At 42.3% G+C, this 21156-nt stretch overlaps 1 protein-coding gene and 1 long non-coding RNA gene across 7 annotated transcripts in view; one reads left to right on the plus strand and one right to left on the minus strand.

Annotated features, from left to right (window-relative positions):
• The window catches only part of LOC134910083 (uncharacterized), a 127409-nt gene extending 115124 nt beyond the window's left edge, over positions 1 to 12285 (minus strand). The window contains exons 1-2 of the long non-coding RNA XR_010176111.1: positions 12225 to 12285; positions 4239 to 4297 (exon numbers count right to left, since the gene is read on the minus strand). This is a non-coding gene — a long non-coding RNA (uncharacterized LOC134910083). The remainder of the gene's footprint in view (positions 1 to 4238; positions 4298 to 12224) is intronic.
• IPCEF1 (interaction protein for cytohesin exchange factors 1) overlaps positions 1 to 21156 on the plus strand; it is a 331546-nt gene that overhangs the window by 149880 nt on the left and 160510 nt on the right. The window lies entirely within an intron of this gene.

Consider the following 21156-nt stretch of genomic DNA (forward strand, 5'->3'; position numbering starts at 1 on the left):
CAGAAACAGACTCCATGAGGGTGGTATGAGGGCCCGACATCCACAGGTGGGGGTTATGCTTACAGCCCAACACCGTGCAGGACGTTTGGCATTTGCCAGAGAACACCAAGGTTGGCAAATTCGCCACTGGCGCCCTGTACTCTTCACAGATGAAAGCAGGTTATCAATGAGCACATGTGACAGACGTGACAGAGTCTGGAGACGCCAAGGAGAACGTTCTGCTGCCTGCAACATCCTCCAGCATGACCGGTTTGGCAGTGGGTCAGTAATGGTGTGGGGTGGCATTTCTTTGGGTGGCCGCACAGCCCTCCATGTGCTCGCCAGAGGTAGCCTGACTGCCATTAGGTACCGAGATGAGATCCTCAGACCCCTTGTGAGACCATATGCTGGTGCGGTTGGCCCTGGGTTCCTCCTAATGCAAGACAATGCTAGACCTCATGTGGCTGGAGTGTGTCAGCAGTTCCTGCAAGATGAAGGCATTGATGATATGGACTGGTCCGCCCGTTCCCCAGACCTGAATCCAATTGAGCACATCTGGGACATCATGTCTCGCTCCATCCACCAACAGACTGTACAGAAGTTGGCGGATGCAGGTCTGGGAGGAAATCACTCAGGAGACCATCCGCCACCTCATCAGGAGCATGCCTAGGCATTGTAGGGTGGTCATACAGGCACGTGGAGGCCACACACACTACTGAGCCTCATTTTGACTCGTTTTAAGGACATTACATCAAAGTTGGATCAGCCTGTAGTGTGTTTTTCCACTTTAATTTTAAGTGTGACTCCAAATCCAGACCTCCATGGGTTAATAAATTTGATTTCCATTGATAATTTTTGTGTGATTTTGTTGTCAGCACATTCAACTATGTAAAGAACAAAGTATTTAATAAGAATATTTCATTCATTCAGATCTAGGATGTGTTATTTTAGTGTTCCCTTTATTTTTTTGAGCAGTGTACATTACTTATATTATTATTCAAATTAATTTTACAGGGCTTGCCCTGTGTTGTGTAGGGGTACACTTGCCTGTGCTGCATATTATTATAATAGCTCCAAATAAAAGGGTTATTATTATATTTTTTTTTGTAAATTCGGTTTATTGGATTTTCAATAAAGAAAAATCGCATATAATCCAAAACAAAGGATCGATATCACATAGTAAACGAATCAATACAGGTTGAGTATCCCATATCCAAATTTTCCGAAATACGGAATATTCCGAAATACGGAATCTTTTGAGTGAGAGTGAGATAGTGAAACCTTTGTTTTCTGATTGCTCAATGTACACAAACTTTGTTTAATACACAAAGTTATTAAAAATATTGTATTAAATGACCTTCAGGCTGTGTGTATAAGGTATATATGAAACATAACTGAATTTTGTGAATATACACACACTTTGTTTAACGCACAAAGTTATTAAAAATATTGGCTAAAATGACCTTCAGGCTGTGTGTATATGGTGTATATGAAACATAAATGCATTCTGTGCTTAGACTTAGGTCCCATCACCATGATATCTCATTATGGTATGCAATTATTCCAAAATACGGAAAAATCCCATATCCAAAATACTTCTGGTCCCAAGCATTTTGGATAAGGGAGACTCAACCTGTATCACATAGTAAACAAAATCAATATTCCAGTAGGCCACACACATTGGAAATAGGTCTGTCCTAACTTCAGCCAATAGGAACAGTGGAACAAACAGTCTAGTATACACAAAAACAAACTATATCGAGAGCATTTCTGAACAAAATAAACAGGGGGGGAAATAAACCGAGACACAGACAAGGGGAAGGTAGGGAGGGAAGAAGCAAGAAAATAAGAGAGAGAGGGCATCGCAGGTTACAAACAAACACAGTCAATAAACAACTTTTGGAGGTGGATTTACGTGGGGGAGAGGGATATTCTCTTATGGAGAGAATATTCAGCATGGTCAAACAGTCCTGAGTCGGCTGGTCGAGAAAGAGTATAAATGTAACCTTTGGTTTATAATCTTCAAAACAACTGTGTAGATATTCAGCAATAGTTGTATAGATAAATATAAAGACCCCAGTCATCTAAGAGTATGTTTGTAAACATATATATATATTGATATGTTAATAGGCGGATATAATAGTGTCCTTTATACTAATAGGATAATATTGCCTGTCATGATGTAAATATGAGAAAGCACTGAGGTAACTTGTAGGACCCTTTTTTTATTCTTATTACGTGAGGTTGTTGTCTTGTTATATTAAAGGTAATAACCCTTTTCCCTTGTTCACTTTGACATGCTTGGTTATCTGATTGTCATTAATGACTGTATAACGACCTTTATCCATATATATATGTATATGTAATAACAGTACCCAGGAGGGCACGAGGAACTTGTGAAGGGGGGTCTCGTGCTGTCGGCGGGAAAAGAGAGCATTCACGAGGACAGAAAATGCTCTCGTGGCCCTGGGGGCTCCTGTATAAAAAGAGGAGCTGAAGCGATGAGCGGGACTTGTGTGTGCGCCTCTGAGGGAGACACAACTGCCTCTACCTGCCCGCCACTAAGAGCTGTGCTGTAAGCATTGGCGGCGCAGTGGAGGTGGTGTGGCTCTCTAACGAGCGATAGCACACTGAAGAGAACCAGATCTCCTGCGGCTAGCCGGAGCCGTGACGAAGCGGAGAGCCGGGGAGACCTAAGCCCGGTGCGGCTAGCAAGAGCCGTGAAGCTCCTAGAGTCGGGGGAGCGGATTCCGGTGCGGCTAGCAAAAGCCGGGAAGAAGCGGAGATTCGGGAGAGCAGTGACTGGTGAGAGCAGCAGCAGTGATCAGCTGAACAGTGCTGATCAGCGGCGGCTGGCGGAGCCGTGAAGAAGAGAGCCTGGTGAGCGGTGACCATCCTGATCAGCGGCGGCTGGAGGAGCCGTGAAGAAGAGAGCCTGGTGAGCGGTGACCATCCGGATCAGCGGCGGCTGGCGGAGCCGTGAAGAAGAGAGCCGGGTGAGCGGTGACCGTCCTGAGCAGCGGCGGCCGACGGAGCCGTGAAGATTTCAAGCGCTGGCAGAGCATTATCTCAAATTGGTAACTAAGACCGCATCCAAGACTTAAGGCACTGTCCACTAATGAGAGGCTATGTGAGCGGAGCTATTCTCCTACGATAGTTTGAGTGTCTGGAGACATTCATTGAAGACAACTGAGGTCTGTAACCGTTAATTGTCTATCTGCACCCATTCACTCGAGACATTAAGCCAGGCACACGATACGGCTATATAGTTACCAGATATACTCTTGACTTTAGTATCAGCTATTCTTGTTTATACTGCTATGAACTACATTAACTCTTTTAAAATGGCAGATTAATACTACCATCCATCACACTGGAGCTACCCTACCCTCTGTTGGGAAGATAAATATTTATACGTTTAACAATCACAGATGGAGAGCTCCTGTGATAGTGATTTCTTATAAACTATGGTATAACTATAACAGCTAAGGAGGATTTAACTACCGCAAAGATCAGATTTAAAACACACAGGTGCCACTGGCAAGTCTAGACAGTGAGGATACAGTGTAAGGTGTTTATGGCAACATTATAACAAAGTACTGTTTCCTGAACATTTGGTTGACACAGCAAGAGGAAAGTTTTAATAACTTACAGATTCATCCTACTCAAGGGATTATTTAGCTACAGTTACAATATATTCCTTTACAACAAGCTGGGTAACAGAAACTGTTACATAATAGGGGCAGCTGGATATATTTAACATAAAGAAGACAGGGATATTTCCAAGATACTTATACACTCCTCCGGATATATATATAAGCGATTCTGTACAGAAACCAAACAGAAAACCGTTATATATGCATATATAATTTCCCAAATACTGTCTAAAGGAAGAATGACTTATGTTTTCTAACCGTTACATTGAGAAGAATTCAACACTCTGAGTGGACCATATTTAACTGTTTGAGTATAAGGGTAGATATGTATATGATTATTTGTGTATATGTGTAGGTCTATATATATAGTTATGCATATATATATTGATAACTTCGCAATAGTATCTGGAGGATTATTAGATGCCGTATTATGTAAGTTGGTCTTTACATGTAATATAAAGAACTTTAGGATTGTATAGGAACTATATAGTAATAGATATATATATATAGATATATAGATATATATATTTATATATTAAAGTGATGTGTTATTCATGTATGTAAACCTTATAACAAAGTGAAACTATGTAGTAAACTACTTACCTTTTAATCTGGTGTGATATCATTGAGAAGGTGATTAACTACAGAGCCTTTCAGCCAACCTGTAACAGAATAATAGGGGAAGAAGTATTATTTCATTAATACATATAGATATATAATTCAAATATACAGGGTTTTCCCAAGTTTACCCTGAGCCAAATTCAAGTTTATTGAATAGGAGAAATACTTGGGTGGAGGCACATTCTTTTAATTCATATATATATATAGGTATAGTTTTATTAAAACCCAAATATAAAACGGGTTACATTTGGAGGCACTGCAGCTGAGATCTGAATCAATAGATGGAAATGGAGCTTATAAAAGGAGAAGATATATATAGCTGGTGTAGAAGCAAAGGTGTAGATGCACAGAAAAGTGTCAGCATTTTGGGAAATTTTATGGAAATATTAGACGAAGATATTGTCAGTGAAGTAAAGAAAATGTATGGAATCAAACAACCATATATTGTGGATAAATGGAGAGGAGTTAATGATGAAATATGGGCCATTCTAATTAGTAATGATAATCCGCTTGATGCCTCTGTAATCCCAGCTAATATTTTAATTGAAAAGGCCCCTGGTAAGAAATGGAAAGTAATGTGGCCAGTAGAGAGATATGCGGAAGGAGGGGAGAAGGCCATAATTAAGGAAGATAGTAAAGGAGAGAGTACCAGTGCGGGATGTTATCCTAATAATAGTCAGATAGCTGAAGAAGAGTCTGGAAGTAACGAGAAAATAGATCCTCAAGTTGAGAATGTGATGGATAAAGTGGTTAGTCATTTTGAACGCTGGCATTATGAAGGGGGTTATAGGAGACTGAGAGTATTTTCGGGAGTAAGTCCCGTTCCTACAGGAGAAGAGAGTTATGAAGTATGGAGAGAGGCAGCTATACAACATTCCGAGGAGTGGAGATGTCCCGAGCATATTAAACAACAAAGAATTGTGGAAAGTTTGAGGGGACCCGCGATGGGAATAATTCATGCTACCAGGAGAAGTAACCCAAAATCAACTTTGAAAGAGTATTTTGAAGCCCTGGACTATTCTTTTGGAACTCTGGAAGATGTAGGGGACCTTCTATCTAAATTAAATCAAACTTATCAAGAGCCACATGAAACCCTAACCAATTTTATTTACCGCTTGGACAAAATTCTATACAAACTTCTGGACAAAGGAGGGATTAATCCACACGAAATTGATGAGAGGAGATTGAAGCATATTTTGAGAGGGGCCATGACTACGAATCCTGTAGCGCAACGTTTAAGGTGTAGTTTACCCAGGGTGCCTGCTCCAACTTTAGGTGAATTAATAAAAGAAGTAAAACTAGAAGAAGTACAAATTGAAAACCGAGAGAAAAACTTAAAACGGGTTAAAGTGATTGTTCCTACCCCTGAAGTTTCTGCAGTAAATGATCAATTGTTAAAGCTAATAGAGGAACAAAATAAGAAATTAGATCAGCTTATTTCTTTACAAAATACACCATCGGCCATGTCCAGAGTTTCATCTTCTAGTAGGGGCAGAGGATTCAGTAGGAGACCTGTGGATAATTCTAATATCACTTGTTTTAAATGTGGACAATTAGGACATAGGTCCTTTGAGTGTAGTCAAGGCAGAAGTTTCCTTTCACTCCCAGCTACCCTTGATAGACGTCAGCATGGACCGTCGGAAAACGTAGAAGGGAGGTCGATGAACCCCGCACCGACTCCCAACCCATAATAGTCTGCACAATGGGGAGTACTCAGTGGCCTACTATTATTCCTGAAGGAATGATGGGGCAGGCCCCTCTGATGACTGTGGTAATAAATGGACAACCGTGTACTGCTTTACTTGATAGTGGATCTCAAGTTTCCATTATCTTTGAAAGCTGGTATGCCCAATATCTATATGACGTTCCCTTAATGCCTTTTGATGGATTAACTATTTGGGGATTAAGTGAACAGAAGTATCCCTACCTGGGATATGTAATTACTCAAATAGAGTTTCCTAAAAAACAATCTGATTCTAATGACCCATTACCTTTTTTGGCATTGGTGTGCCCTGACTCCCCTGGAGATAAAGGGGTAATATCAGTAATTGTGGGCACTAATTCAAATTTGTTCAAAATGCTATCTGATTGGTGTTTGGAGCAACATAAGATATATACTCCAGCATCCATGGGTGTCCAGGAGATAGATTCGGGGAAAGTACACCGGGTGGAGTGTGATGTAAACCCCAACACCTCCTTAATACCTTTTACTCCCGGTGACCCTGAAACGGAATTTATTAATAGAGTTTCAGAGTGTTTTCAGAACAGCGATATTACTATGGATGAGCAACAGCAATTAATTTTCCAATTTAGGACTAGAAAGCCTGTTTTTTCTCTCCATGAATGGGATCTGGGTACAGCCATTGGAATGGAACATCGTATACACCTGACCAATGAGGCCCCTTTTAGAGAAAGATCTCGCCGTCTGGCTTCAGCTGACTTTGATGACGTCCGGCAGCATTTGAAAGGGTTATTGGAAAATCAAGTCATTGCTGATTCAGATAGTCCTTACGCATCTCCCATTGTAGTAGCTCGAAAGAAGAATGGAGATATCAGATTATGTGTGGACTATCGTACATTAAACAATCGTACTCTTCCTGATCAGTATACCGTACCCAAAGTGGAGGAAGCCTTAGATTGTTTGCAGGGAAGTAGATGGTTTTCTGTTCTGGATATGAGAAGTGGTTATTATCAGATACCAATGCATCCGGATGACAGATCTAAAACGGCTTTTATTTGTCCTATTGGATTCTTCGAGTTTCTAAAGATGCCACAAGGGATAAAGGGAGCCCCGGCCACCTTCCAGAGAACCATGGAACAAACAGTCGGGGACATGTGCTATAGAGAAGTCCTTGTATATCTAGATGACCTTATTGTATTTGGACGAACTCTGGAAGAACATAACCACCGATTGTTGAAAGTTTTAGACAGGCTACAGAAAAGAGGCTTAAAACTATCTGTGGACAAATGCAAATTTTGCCAAACCACCGTGAAATATCTGGGCCATGTTGTTAGTCGTGATGGAATCTCCACTGATCCTGATAAGGTTGCGGCTGTACAGAATTGGCCACGACCCCAGACTTTAAAAGATCTTCGATCCTTTTTAGGCTTCTGTGGGTATTACAGGAGGTTTGTGCCACAGTATTCCAGAATTGCCCGTCCTTTAAATGATTTAACAAAAGGATACCCCTCTCACCACCATAGACCACCAAAGGATATTGGAAACCATCAGAAAGGCTATCACAAGCCAAAAGAAGTTTTTGGTGACAGATGGACGTCAACATGTGAGGAGGCCTTTGAAAAACTGAAATTTCATCTAACCCATTCTCCTGTTCTGGCTTATGCGAATCCTGAACTTCCCTATGAACTACATATTGATGCCTCGTTTGAAGGAATAGGGGGAGTTTTATACCAACTACAAGAAACTGAGTTAAAACCCATTGCATATGTTAGCCGAGGTCTATCCACAAGTGAGAAAAACTATGCTGTCCACAAATTAGAGTTTTTAGCTTTAAAGTGGGCGGTAGTGGATAAGTTTCATGATTATTTGTATGGCGTACCTTTCACTGTGCTCACGGACAATAATCCCTTAACATACATTAATACTACAGCTAAATTGGATGCCACCGGGCATAGGTGGTTAGCCGCCCTTTCTAATTACCAGTTCTCATTAAAGTATAAACCTGGCATACAGAATATTGATGCTGATGCGTTATCCCGACTTCCCCATCCTCTTTCTGTGAGTACAAATGATGATTGGGTGGAAATACCTGCTCCTGCTTTTCAAGGATTGTGTCATCAAATTAGGTTGCTACCCAGTAGTTCTTCTGGAGCAGTACACTCATTGGGAGCCACTGAAAATTCAATTCCTTCCATGTACTGTAGAATTAACACCCCTGAGTTAGAAGACTTACCACTCATTTCTAAAGAGCAACTAAGAGAGGATCAACATCAGGATCCAGAGATTGCTATTGTAATGGAATATTTAAAAGATTCGAACCGAAGGTTGAGAGGTACTGTTTCTTTCAACAGCAAAGCTTTACTGCGGCAGAGAAAGAGATTGGTATTCAAGCAAGGAATTCTGTTTAGAAAAACTATTACAAGAGAGGGGTATGATAAATATCAACTTGTTCTTCCCAATATTCATATTCCTATGATTCTCCATTCTCTGCATGATAACCATGGACATTTGGGTGTGGATAAGACCTTACACCTAGTACAAGAGAGAGTCTACTGGCCTTATATGAGTAAGGATATTGAATACTATTGTAAAACTTGTAAGAATTGTATTCTGAGAAAAACATTACCCTCCTCTACAGCCACCATGGTCAGTTTAAGTAGTTCTGGGCCTATGGAATTGATCTGCATTGACTATCTATCTCTGGAAGGGCCCAATGGGAGGGACAGTAATATTTTGGTAATCACTGATCATTTTACACGTTACGCACAGGCCTATGTTACTCGGGATCAAAAAGCTTTGACAGTAGCCAGGACCCTTTGGGATAATTTCTTCGTGCATTATGGACTTCCTGCCCGCATTCATACCGATCAAGGAAGAGACTTTGAAAGCAAGCTGATTAAAGAGTTATGCATCTGTTGCGGGATAAAGAAGTCAAGAACATCACCTTATCATCCCCAAGGGGATCCGCAACCTGAGCGATTTAACAGAACACTGCTTAATATGTTGGGAACATTGGATCCCAAACACAAGCTCCAATGGAAACGTTACATCAATCAACTTGTTCATGCATATAATTGTACTCGAAATGAATCAACTGGTTATTCACCTTATTCCCTCATGTTCGGACGGGAAGCACGATTGCCTATAGATGTTTGTTTAGGCCTTTCTGTTTCCCCAAAAAACCCGTCTACTTATAATACTTATGTCAACAATTTAAGGAAAGAGTTAAAAGCTGCTCATGAAGTTGCTCAAAGAGCATCCCAGCGACATAGTGATAAGAATAAACAGCGGTATGATGCTAAAGTCAGAGAACACGTGTTACTTCCGGGTGATCGAGTTCTACTAAAACGACTAGGGACGCCTAGAAGACAAAAATTATCTAATCGATGGAAAGAAATTCCCTACAGAATACTCAGGCAATTACCTGACATTCCTGTTTATCAACTGGTACCTGAGGATAACGATGGGCCCATACTAACCTATCACCGCCAACATTTGTTGCCCATAAGTCAAGATATTTCTTTCATAGTGGAAAACAATAGTTTGAGTAACCCCAGAGATCGAAATTCCAATAAAAACATCTCCAAGTCGCCAGATCCTCTCCAAAATGATGGTTCCGAAGCAGAAAGAATTGATCAGGGATTTTTTTATAAAGAAGTTCCCATTAGCACAAGTGCGGGCATAACTGAGCCAGTAGTCAGTCCTCTTACTCCTTCCGATTCTATACTTGAATTACGAACGGAACCCTGGAATATAAATGAACCTAATGATCCTCCATGGGAGGATACCTCATCCCATCTTAGTCCTGAGGGTGAAGTGACTACTCCTTCAAGAGACATCGATATTAATGAATACTCCAGACCTCAACGAGAGCGAAGACCCCCTTTGATTCTCACATATGACCAGCTGGGACAGTCATGCACTGAACCTCGAGTAGTTTATCCTAGCATAGTATATACATGGCCCTATTTTGGTTATATGGGAAGTCCATCAATCCCTATGTGTTAAATGTCTAGCCTAAAGATTTGACAAAGTGGTGATCTGATTTTTTAGAAATTGGCAATTCAGATCACCAGGGGGAGAAATGTAACCTTTGGCTTATAATCTTCAAAACAACTGTGTAGATATTCAGCAATAGTTGTATAGATAAATATAAAGACCCCAGTCATCTAAGAGTATGTTTGTAAACATATATATATATCGATATGTTAATAGGCGGATATAATAGTGTCCTTTATACTAATAGGATAATATTGCCTGTCATGATGTAAATATGAGAAAGCACTGAGGTAACTTGTAGGACCCTTTTTTTATTCTTATTACGTGAGGTTGTTGTCTTGTTATATTAAAGGTAATAACCCTTTTCCCTTGTTCACTTTGACATGCTTGGTTATCTGATTGTCATTAATGACTGTATAACGACCTTTATCCATATATATATGTATATGTAATAACAGTACCCAGGAGGGCACGAGGAACTTGTGAAGGGGGGTCTCGTGCTGTCGGCGGGAAAAGAGAGCATTCACGAGGACAGAAAATGCTCTCGTGGCCCTGGGGGCTCCTGTATAAAAAGAGGAGCTGAAGCGATGAGCGGGACTTGTGTGTGCGCCTCTGAGGGAGACACAACTGCCTCTACCTGCCCGCCACTAAGAGCTGTGCTGTAAGCATTGGCGGCACAGTGGAGGTGGTGTGGCTCTCTAACGAGCGATAGCACACTGAAGAGAACCAGATCTCCTGCGGCTAGCCGGAGCCGTGATGAAGCGGAGAGCCGGGGAGACCTAAGCCCGGTGCGGCTAGCAAGAGCCGTGAAGCTCCTAGAGTCGGGGGAGCGGATTCCGGTGCGGCTAGCAAAAGCCGGGAAGAAGCGGAGATTCGGGAGAGCAGTGACTGGTGAGAGCAGCAGCAGTGATCAGCTGAACAGTGCTGATCAGCGGCGGCTGGCGGAGCCGTGAAGAAGAGAGCCTGGTGAGCGGTGACCATCCTGATCAGCGGCGGCTGGCGGAGCCGTGAAGAAGAGAGCCGGGTGAGCGGTGACCGTCCTGAGCAGCGGCGGCCGACGGAGCCGTGAAGATTTCAAGCGCTGGCAGAGCATTATCTCAAATTGGTAACTAAGACCGCATCCAAGACTTAAGGCACTGTCCACTAATGAGAGGCTATGTGAGCGGAGCTATTCTCCTACGATAGTTTGAGTGTCTGGAGACATTCATTGAAGACAACTGAGGTCTGTAACCGTTAATTGTCTATCTGCACCCATTCACTCGAGACATTAAGCCAGGCACACGATACGGCTATATAGTTACCAGATATACTCTTGACTTTAGTATCAGCTATTCTTGTTTATACTGCTATGAACTACATTAACTCTTTTAAAATGGCAGATTAATACTACCATCCATCACACTGGAGCTACCCTACCCTCTGTTGGGAAGATAAATATTTATACGTTTAACAATCACAGATGGAGAGCTCCTGTGATAGTGATTTCTTATAAACTATGGTATAACTATAACAGCTAAGGAGGATTTAACTACCGCAAAGATCAGATTTAAAACACACAGGTGCCACTGGCAAGTCTAGACAGTGAGGATACAGTGTAAGGTGTTTATGGCAACATTATAACAAAGTACTGTTTCCTGAACATTTGGTTGACACAGCAAGAGGAAAGTTTTAATAACTTACAGATTCATCCTACTCAAGGGATTATTTAGCTACAGTTACAATATATTCCTTTACAACAAGCTGGGTAACAGAAACTGTTACATAATAGGGGCAGCTGGATATATTTAACATAAGGAAGACAGGGATATTTCCAAGATACTTATACACTCCTCCGGATATATATATAAGCGATTCTGTACAGAAACCAAACAGAAAACCGTTATATATGCATATATAATTTCCCAAATACTGTCTAAAGGAAGAATGACTTATGTTTTCTAACCGTTACATTGAGAAGAATTCAACACTCTGAGTGGACCATATTTAACTGTTTGAGTATAAGGGTAGATATGTATATGATTATTTGTGTATATGTGTAGGTCTATATATATAGTTATGCATATATATATTGATAACTTCGCAATAGTATCTGGAGGATTATTAGATGCCGTATTATGTAAGTTGGTCTTTACATGTAATATAAAAGAACTTTAGGATTGTATAGGAACTATATAGTAATAGATATATATATATAGATATATAGATATATATATTTATATATTAAAGTGATGTGTTATTCATGTATGTAAACCTTATAACAAAGTGAAACTATGTAGTAAACTACTTACCTTTTAATCTGGTGTGATATCATTGAGAAGGTGATTAACTACAGAGCCTTTCAGCCAACCTGTAACAGAATAATAGGGGAAGAAGTATTATTTCATTAATACATATAGATATATAATTCAAATATACAGGGTTTTCCCAAGTTTACCCTGAGCCAAATTCAAGTTTATTGAATAGGAGAAATACTTGGGTGGAGGCACATTCTTTTAATTCATATATATATATATAGGTATAGTTTTATTAAAACCCAAATATAAAACGGGTTACATAAATAAGAACCATTTCTTATGGAATGTAACCGCACCGGTGATGATATTGGACAAAGCAGTTTTCCTGTCGAAATACATTAGTTGTAACATCTTTTGGTGTACTTCAGAGAGTGAGGGTGAAGTGCGTGATAGCCAATGAGTTAATATTATTTTCTTTGCAACCTTAACTATAACTGTAAGTAATGGAGTGAAAGCACGTCCATGTAAGCCAAGGTCCCAGCTTTCTATAATCAGCTAGTAGACGAGCAGAGGGGTCAATAGTAGAGATGTGCACCGGAAATTTTTGGGGTTTTGGATTCGGTTCCGCGGCCGCGTTTTGGATTCGGACGCGTTTTCGCAAAACCTCCCTGAAAATTATTTGTCTGATTCGGGTGTGTTTTGGATTTGGGTGTTTTTTTCAAAAAACTCTCAAAAACAGCTTAAATTATAGAATTTGGGGGGTCATTTTAAATCCCATAGTATTATTAACCTCAATAACCATAATTTCCACTCATTTCCAGGCTATTCTGAACACCTCACAATATTATTTTTAGTCCTAAAATTTGCACCGAGGTCGCTGGATCACTAAGCTAAGCGACCCAAGTGGCCGGCACAAACACCTGGCCCATCTAGGAGTGGCACTGCAGTGTCAGACAGGATGGCACTTTAAAAAATTGGCCCCAAACATCACATGATGCAAAGATAAATATTAAAAAAAAAAAGGTGCAAGATGGAACCTCATACGCCGATCGCTGACAAGGTTACCGGCTGCACTAAACACTCTTTCAGGGGACACACTGGAGAAGGGGGCAACTTAGGTAAAATAAAGCCAGTTTGTGCAAGGACCTCCAAATTGCCTCTTTTTCCTGCCAGTATACGTACAGACTGTCTGACATGCCTACTTGGATGCTGTCATTCATATAATCCTCTTCCACCATTCTTTCAATGGTGACAGAATCATATGCAGTGACAGTACACGACATGTCAGTGATCGTTGGCAGGTCCTTCAGTCCGGACCAGATGTCAGTTTTCGCTCCTGACTTCCCTGCATCACCGCCAGCGGGTGGTTTTGGAAATCTGATCCTTTTCCTGGCAGCTCCAGTGGTGGGAGAAAATGAAGGAGGAGCTGTTGGCGGGTCTCACAAGCAGGTCTTTGAACATCTGCAGACTTGTGTCTGCCGCAAAAAGAGAGATACAACGTAGGCTTTAAACCTAGGATCGAGCACGGTGGCCAAAATGTAGTGCTCTGATTTCAACAGATTGACCACCCGTGAATCCTGGTTAAGCGAATGAAGGGCTCCATCCACAAGTCCCACATGCCTAGCGGAATCGCTTCATTTTAGCTCCTCCTTCAATCTCTCCAGCTGCTTCTGCAAAAGCCTGATGAGGGGCATGACCTGACTCAGGCTGGCAGTGTCTGAACTGACTTCACGTGTGGCAAGTTCAAAGTGTTGCAGAACCTTGCACAACATGGAAATCATTCTCCACTGCGCTTGAGTCAGGTGCATTACCCCTCCTTTGCCTATATCGTAGGTGGATGTATAGGCTTGAATGGCCTTTTGCTGCTCCTCCATCCTCTGAAGCATATAGAGTGTTGAATTTCTCCTCGTTACCACCGCTTGCTTCAGCTGATGGCGGGGCAGGTTCAAGAGTGTTTGCTGGTGCTCCAGTCTTCGGCACGCGGTGGCTGAATGCCGAAAGTGGCCCGCAATTCATCGGGCCACCGACCGCATCTCTTGCACGCCACTGTCGTTTTTTAAAAAAAGTTCTGCACCACCAAATTCATTGTATGTGCAAAACATGGAACGTGCTGGAATTTGCCCACATGCAATGCACGCACAATATTGGTGGCATGGTCCAATGTCACAAATCCCCAGCAGAGTCCAATTTGGGGTAAGCCAATCTGCGATGTTCCTCAGTTTCCGTAAGAGGTTGTCAGCCGTGTGCCTCTTATGGAAAGCGGTGATACAAAGCGTAGCCTGCCTAGGAACGAGTTGGCGTTTGCGAGATGCTGCTACTGGTGCCGCCGCTGCTGCTGTTGCTGCGGGAGGCAATACATCTACCCAGTGGGCTGTCACGGTCATATAGTCCTGACTCTGCCATGCTCCACTTGTCCACATGTCCGTGGTTAAGTGGACATTGGGTACAACTGCATTTTTTAGGACACTGGTGACTCTCTTTCTGACGTCTGTGTACATTCACGGTATCGGCTGCCTAGAGAAGTGGAACCTAGATGACATTTGGTACCGGGGACACACTACCTCAAGAAATTCTCTAAGTCCCTGTGAACTAATGGCGGATACCGGACACACGTCTAACGCCAACACAGCTGCCAAGGCCTGAGTTATCCGCTTTGCAACAGGATGACTGCTGTGATATTTCATCTTCCTTGCAAAGGACTGTTGGACAGTCAGTTGCTTACTGGAAGTAGTACAAGTGGTCTTCTGACTTCCCCTCTGGGATGATGATCGACTCCCAGCAGCAGCAACAACAGCAGCGCCAGCAGCAGTAGGCTTCCACTCAACGATCCATCGGAGGAATCCCAGTCAGGAGAGGACTCGTCAGACTTGCCAGTGACATGGCCTGCAGGACTATTGGCGTTCCTGTCTAAGGAGGAAATTGACACTGAGGGAGGTGGTGGTGTGGTATGCAGGAGCTTGGGTACAAGAGGAAGAAGGGATTTCCACTGTCACACAAAGTTTTTGAACTTGTCAATGACTTCTGATGAATGCACTCCAGGTGACGTATAAGGGAGGATGTTCCTAGGTGGTTAACGTCCTTACCCCTACTTATTACAGTTTGACAAAGGCAACACACAGCTTGACACCTGTTGTCCGCATTTCTGTTAAAATAATTCCACACCGAAGAGGTGATTTTTTTTTTTTTTTTTGTATTTTGAACAGGCATGTCAATGGCCATATTCATCCCACGGACAACAGGTGTCTCCCCGGGTGCCTGACTTATATAAACCACTTTACCATCAGAATCCTCCTGGTCAATTTCCCCCTCAGTGCCAGCAACACCCATATCCTCATCCTGGTGTACTTCAACAGTGACATCTTCATTTTGAATATCAGGAACTGGACTGTGGGTGCTGCTTCCAGCACTTGCAGGGGGCGTGCAGTTTTTTGGATTTTACATGCTCTCTACTATGATATTGGGCATCGGCCTTGGCAGACGACGTTGATGGCATTGAATCGTCTCTGCCATGACTAGTGGCAGCAGCTTCAGCACTAGGTGGAAGTGGATGTGAATCTTTCCCTATTTTACCCTCCAAATTTTTGTTCTCCATTTTTTAATGTGTGGAATTATATGCCAGTGATATATCAATAGCAATGGCCTACTGTACTGTACTACTATATATACTGGTGGTCACCAAAATGCTTCACTGTACTACTATACTGCTCACAACAATGTAGCACAGATATGGATACTTGAAGTGACACGGAGCTGCAAGATACAGCAATGGCCTACTGTACTGTACTACTATATATACTGGTGGTCACCAAAATGCTGCACTGTACTACTATATATTGCTCACAACAATGCAGCACAGATATGGATACTTGAAGTGACACGGAGCTGCAAGGTACAGCAATGGCCTACTGTACTGTACTACTATATATACTGGCGGTCACCAAAATGCTACACTGTACTACTATATACTGCTCACAACAATGCAGCACAGATATGGATACTAGAAGTGACACAGAGCTGCAAGATACAGCAATGGCCTACTGTACTGTACTACTATATATACTTGTGGTCACCAAAATGCTGCACTGTACTACTATATACTGCTCACAACAATGCAGCACAGATATGGATACTTGAAGTGACACGGAGCTGCAAGATACAGCAATGGCCTACTGTACTGTACTACTATATATACTGGTGGTCACTAAAATGCTGCACTGTACTACTATATACTGCTCACAGCAATGCAGCACAGATATGGATACTTGAAGTGACACGGAGCTGCAAGATACAGCAATGGCCTACTGTACTGTACTACTATATATACTGGTGGTCACCAAAATGCTGCACTGTACTACTATATACTACTCCCACAATGCAGCACAGATATGGACACTAGAAGTGACACAGAGCTGCAAGGTACAGCAATGGCCTACTGTACTGTACTACTATATATACTGGTGGTCATCAAAATGCTGCACTGTACTACTATACTGCTCACAACAATGCAGCACAGATATGGATACTAGAAGTGACACAGAGCTGCATGGTACAGCAATGGCCTACTGTGCTGTACTACTATATATACTGGTGGTCACCAAAATGCTGCACTGTACTACTATATACTGCTCACAACAATGCAGCACAGATATGGATACTAGAAGTGACACAGAGCTGCAAGGTAAAGCAATGGCCTACTGTACTGTACTACTATATATATACTGGTGGTCACCAAAATGCTGCACTGTACTACTATATACTGCTCACTACAATGCAGCACAGATATGGATACTTGAAGTGACACGGAGCTGCAAGATACAGCAATGGCCTACTGTACTGTATTACTATATACTGGTGGTCACCAAAATGCTGCACTGTACTACTATATAGTATATACTGGTCACACAACAATGCAGCAGATATTGAGCACTGATCATCAGGATACTGTCTAGAACGGAGTCTGACACGGAGCTGCAAGATACAGCAATGGCCTACTGTACTGTACTACTATAATATACTGGTGGTAACCACAATGCAGCACACTGAGCACAGATATTTGCAGCACACAGAGCACAGATATTGAGCTTTTCAGGCAGAGAACATAGCCACGTCCTCTCCGCTCAATATCCAATGCACGAGTGAAAATGGCGGTGACGCACCGCTCTCTATATGGAATACGAATCTCGCGAGAATCCGACAGCGGGATGATGACGTTCGGCCTCGTTCGGGTTAACCGAGCAAGGCGGGAAGATCCGAGGCTGCCTCGGACCCGTGAAAAGCACGTGAAGTTCGGGAGGGTTCGGATCTCGATGAACCGAACCCGCTCATCTCTAGTCAAGAGTAGCTGAGAATTTAAAAATGTGTTTGATATAATTAAGAGTCTTGTACCAGAAGCAACGTATATATGGGCAGTCTCACATGCAGTGGAAATAGGAGGCAGTAACACAGTGGCATGTAATACATTCAGCAGAGTTAGTTGGGTTAAAATGGGCATATTGTGCCAGGGAGATATAAGCCCTATGAAGGGTTCTAATATGAACCTCTTGTAAATAAGACGATTGGAGCGCTTTCAAGTCTTGAATAAAGTGAGTGTTCATATATTCGGGTTGAGGAGAATACTTCAGGTCGGTATCCCAATTTAGTCTAAAAGTTTCCCATCGTTTCTCGAAATTACACTTAGCGAGGAGAGAGTAAAATCTCACCTGGAACCGACACAGAGGTGGCTCTCCTTCCTGGGAATGATTCTGGACACAGAGTCTCAGAGAGTGTTCCTTCCCTTGGAGAAGGCTATGGAAATCCAGTTGATGGTTCGAGCTGTTGTGAAGCCAATCCGAATCTCGGTGTCTCTGTGCATTGACCTTCTGGGGAAAATGGTGGCCTCTTATGAGGCACTTCAGTACAGACGGTTTCATGCGAGGCCCTTCCAGCTGGATCTGTTGGACAAATGGTCTGGATCGCATCTTCACATGCACCAGATGATTTGTCTGTCACCAAAAGCCAAAATCTCCCTTCTGTGGTGGCTACAGACTCCTCACCTCATCGAGTGTTGGAGGTTCGGGATTCAGAATTGGATTCTGCTAACCACAGATGCAAGCCTCAGAGGTTGGAGAGCAGTCACCCAAGGTGTGCAGTTTCAAGGAACTGGTCATGTCGGGAAGTCATCCTTCCAATAAACATCTTGGAACTCAGGGCAATCTACAATACCCTTCTGCAGGCCTCATCTCTACTTCGGAATCAGGCCATTCAGGTCCATTCAGGCAATGTAACGGAGGTAATATGCATAAACCGACAGGGCGGAATGAAAAACAGAGCACCAATGTCAGAGGTGTCAAGAATTTTCCTCTGGGCGGAAAAACACGCTATGGCTATGGTGGTCTTCATTCTGGGAGTAGACAACTGGGAAGCAGACTTCCTCAGCAGACATGACCTGCACCCGGGGGAGTGGGGCCTCCACCCAGAGGTGTTCCGGTGGTTGACATGTCAGTGGGGATATCCACAGATCGACATGATGGCCTCTCGATTCAACAAGACGCTCAATCGGTATTGTTCCAGGTCGAGAGACCCATAAGCAGTGGCGGTAGATGCTCTGACAACTCCGTGGGTCTACCAACTGGTTTCCTCCACTTCCTCTGATCCCGAGAATTCTAATAAGAATAAAAAGGGAAAAGGTTCAAGCAATACTCATTGCTCCAGACTGACCTCGAAGGGCCTGGTACATGGATCTTCTCGAGATGCTAATAGTAGATCCATAGCCTTTACCTCTTCGTGAGGATCTTCTGCAACAGGGCCCATTAGTCTATCAAGACTTACCATGGCTATGTTTAACAGCATGGAAGTTAAATGGCTGATTCTAGCCAGGAGAGGGATTCCTGACAAGGTCATCCTGACTATGATCCATGCCAGGAAGGGGGTAACGTTTAAACATTACCACCGTATATGGAAGAAGTATGTCTCTTGGTGTGAGAGTAGACAATATTCTGCGGTGGAATTTCACCTGGGACATTTCCTGCTTTTTCTGCAGTCGGGAGTGGATGTGGGTCTACGCCTAGGCTCTATCCAGATTTTGGCTTTGTCTAATTTCTTTCAGAAACACTTGGCTTCTCTCCCTGATGTCCAGGTGTTCTTGAGAGGTGTTCTGCACATCCAGCCTCCCTTTGTGCCTTCCACGGCACCTTGGAATCTCAATTTGGTGCTGCCGTGCCTCCAATCGGACTGGTTTGAACCATTACAGGAGGTTACCGTCACACTGTTGGCCTTGGCCTCAGCAGGAAGTGTGTTGGGGCTGTTGCCATATACAGTAGGTAATTGTTCGCACTTAATATAATATTAGGGTAATGGATATTGTCTGAATTAAAATATGATTAATTATAAATAGGTGATTTAACAATAGTGAATAGTATAGGTCAATACATAGTAAGAAATAGCTTAATTAGGTTTGTACATATATAAGTTAAATGCAATTTATAGTAAAATGCACCCAGATACTGGTATCTGCAGGGCTATGTTTAAAATGCGGAGTCAGAAATCTGCATATCCTTAGCAAATGGATGGTATCTTGCCTTTGTTTTGTTATACTGCAAACCGGAGACAATTACAACACAACATCAACTGAAATACAAAGTCCTAATTATTCATGCTAACACCTGTGGTAAACAAATGTATTTACACTCCAAATAATCAAAAGGAAAACATTTGATGGACTAAGAAATATAAGACTCTGACTCCAGAATACATCCTCTGCTCGTCACCTTGAGGCAGAACAATTGGACATGTTTTACGACACTTTGGAATCTGGCAGTTATCAGTTAGAGGGGAACCAATAGGAAATACACCATGTTGGAATTGCATAAATGTACATGAGTTCAGTCAGTAAGTTAGTTGAAGTTGGGGTGGAAGTTAGATGTGGAACTAGGAAGAAGCTGAGTGCAGTAGGAGGACAGAGAGATGTTCACACCGAAGGAATGATCCTAGGATGGTAACTATGTGCTTGCAAGTATACAATTTATGTTATTAATTGTCTAAGATTGCTAAATTCTTTCATGTTGTATGATGTTATATAATTAAGGAAGCATAAATATAATTAGTATATATATTAGTGATGTGCACCGGAAATTTTTCGGGTTTTGGATTCGGTTCTGCGGCCGTGTTTTGGATTCGGACGCGTTTTGGCAAAACCTCCCTGAAATTTTTTTGTCGGATTTGGGTGTGTTTTGGATTCGGGTGTTTTTTTTCAAAAACCCCTCAAAAACAGCTTAAATCATAGAATTTGGGGATCATTTTGATCCCATAGTATTATTAACCTTAATAACCATAATTTCCACTCATTTCCAGTCTATTTTGAACACCTCACACCTCACAATATTATTTTTAGTCCTAAAATTTGCACCAAGGTCGTTGGATGACTAAGCTAAGCGACCCAAGTGGCCGGCACAAACACCTGGCCCATCTAGGAGTGGCACTGCAGTGTCAGACAGGATGGCACTTAAACAAAAATGTCCCCAAACAGCACATGATGCAAAGAAAAAAAAGAGGTGCACCAAGGTCGCTGGATGGCTAAGCTAAGCGACCCAAGTGGCCGGCCTCCCTCCACATTTTTGTCCTCCATCTTTTAATATGTGGAATTATATACCAGTAATATATCAGTAGCAATGGCCTACTGTACCGTACTGCTATAATTATATATATACATATACATATATATATATATATATATATGTAAAATGATGGTCAGCAAAATTCTGCACTATCCTCCTACTATATACTGCGCACGACTACAATGCAGCACAGATATGGATGGAATACTTAACGACACAGAGGTAGAGCAATGCACTACTGTACCGTACTGCTATATATATATACTGGTGGTCAGCAAAATTCTGCACTGTCCTCCTACTATATACTGCGCACAACTAAAATGCAGCACAGATATGGATAGTATACTTGACGACACAGAGGTAGAGCAATGGACTACTGTACCGTACTGCTATAT

The sequence above is a fragment of the Pseudophryne corroboree genome, chromosome 4, assembly GCF_028390025.1.
Source record: "Pseudophryne corroboree isolate aPseCor3 chromosome 4, aPseCor3.hap2, whole genome shotgun sequence".
In the NCBI taxonomy this organism is placed as follows: Eukaryota; Metazoa; Chordata; class Amphibia; order Anura; family Myobatrachidae; genus Pseudophryne; species Pseudophryne corroboree.